The following is a 2,400-nucleotide window of genomic DNA, read 5'->3' on the forward strand; positions in this document are numbered from 1 at the left end:
CTGGGACTACGGGCATGTGCCACCATGCCTGTCTAATTTTGTGTGTGTGTGTGTAAGACAGAGTCTCACCCTATGACCGAGGTTGGAGTGCAATGGCATGATCTCAGCACACTGCAGCCTCTGCCTCTCAGGTTCAAACGATTTTCCTGCCTGAATCTCCCGAGTAGCTGGGATTACAGGCGTCCACCACCACACTCAAGTAATTTTTTTAAATTTTTGTATTTTTAGTAGAGATGAGGTTTCACTATGTTGACCAGGCTGGTCTCAAACTCCTGACCTCGTGAGCCACCCGCCTCAGCCTCCCAAAGTGCTGGGATTACAGGCATGAGCCACCATGCCTGGCCTAATTAAACAACAACAACAAAAATATATATATATATAAAATATATATTTAATATATATATATAATACATATTAGACACAGGGTTTCCTTTTTTTTTTTTTTCTTTTTTTAAAGACAGGGTTTCACCATGTTGGTCAGGCTGGTCTTGAACTCCCAACCTCAGGTGATCTGCCCGCCTTGGCCTCCAAAGTGCTTGGATTACAGGCGTGAGCCACCACGCCCGGCTAGACACAGGGTTTCATCATGTTGCCCAGGCTGGTCTCAAACTCCCTGCCTCAGCCTCCCAAAGTGCTAGGATTACAAGTGAGAGCCTCCATGCCTGGCCTTATATATTTGTTATGATACACATATGTAAAAACACAGGTAGGAAAAAATAAGTTAAAGATAATCTACATTCATAATATCCAAAGGTAATTGTTGTTCCTAACAGTGTAATGAGAAGTTACACGCACAACCTTTGAAGAAAGACAAACTCATGTTTGAATTCTGGTTTCACTGTTTTTGGGCAGCGTGACCTTGGCATAGAAAACAGATAATACTTTTGTAATCTTGGAAGAGGGAAGATCTTTCTTGACACTGATACCAAAGACAGACAACAGTGAAAAAAATGGACAGATGTTGCATATGACAATTAAGAACTTCTGGATGTCATGACAGAGAACAAAACAATATGTAAAGTCAAATAGCACACTGAGAAAAAATACTTGCTTTAGAAACACATATATGTGGCCAGGCATGGTGGCTCACATCTGTAATCCCAGTACTTTGGGAGGCTGAGGCAGGCAGATCACATTGTCAGGAGTTTGAGACCAGCCTGACCAACATGGTGAAACCCCACCTCTACTAAAAATACAAAAATTAGCTGGGTGTGGTGGCGGGTGCCTGTAATCCCAGCTACTCAGGAGGCTGAGGCAGGAGAATCCCTTGAACCTGGGAGGTGGAAGTTGTAGTGAGCAGTGATCGTGCCACTGCACTCCAGCCTGGGTGACAGAGCGAGACTCCATCTCAAAAAAAAAAAAAAAAAAAAAAAAGAAATGAAAAAAGAAACCTATATATGTGTGTAATAGAAATACATATATGAAGGACTATTTTAAAATCATTTAGAAGTAGGCCTCACTAAAAATGAAGGATTCTGTCAAAGAACTACAAATGGCCAATAAACGCATATTGAACCTTGAGAATAACCAAAAGAATAATTTAAATGACTGAAGTTCCAGCCCAAGACCTGGGCTTGCTGGCAGGAGTCGGCTCTGGGCGTCTTTGGCTTTACAGATTTTTGAGCGGCCCTTTCTCCTTGCTCTCTGCAGAAATGGGCAAGTTCATGAAACCTAGAAGGTGGTGTTTGTCCTGGCAGGACGCTACCCTGGACGCAAAGCCGTCATCGTGAAGAACATCGATGATGGCACTTCAGATCACCCCTACAGCCATGCTCTGGTGGCTGCAATTCACCACTATCCCCACAAAGTGACAGATGCCATGGGCAAGATGAAGATCGCCAAGAGGTCAAAGATCAAGTCTTTTGTGAAAATTTATAACCTCAATCACCTAATGCCCACAAGGTACTCTGTGGCTGTCCCCTTGGACAAAACTGTCGTCAATAAGGATGTCTTCAGAGATCCTGCTCTGAAATGAAAGGCCCGATAAGAGGCCAAGGTCAAGTTTGAAGAGAGATACAAGGCAGGCAAGAACAAGTGGTTCTTCCAGAAGCTGTGGTTTTAGATGCTTTGTTTTGGTCATTAAAAATTAAAAAAAAAAAAAAAAGAATACTTAAAATGACGAGATGTGATTTTCATACATCAGATTTGGCAGGGATCAAAAAGACTGCCAGCAGCTGGGAGAGATGATGTGCACCTGTAGTCCCAGCTTCTGGGGAGGCCAAGGTGGGAGGATCTCTTTAGCCCATGAGTTCGAGGTCAGCCTGGGCAACATAGCGAAACACCATCTCAAAACCAAAACCAAAACCAAATCAAAGGCTGACAAAAACCAGTGTTGGCAAGGATGTAGATGCTCTCCTAGACTGTGGGTGGTGGGGGGTGGGTGGGTGTGATAAGTACAGC

General features: G+C 43.5%; 1 pseudogene; it reads left to right on the top strand.

The window, feature by feature from the left end:
- The first annotated feature begins 1,493 nt into the window (after nucleotides 1-1,493).
- LOC116534866 lies at nucleotides 1,494-2,093 on the top strand (annotated as a pseudogene).
- Nucleotides 2,094-2,400: the final 307 nt, after the last annotated feature.

The sequence above is a fragment of the Sapajus apella genome, unplaced genomic scaffold (assembly GCF_009761245.1).
Source record: "Sapajus apella isolate SASKATOON/1434 unplaced genomic scaffold, GSC_monkey_1.0 scaffold90, whole genome shotgun sequence".
In the NCBI taxonomy this organism is placed as follows: domain Eukaryota; kingdom Metazoa; phylum Chordata; class Mammalia; order Primates; family Cebidae; genus Sapajus; species Sapajus apella.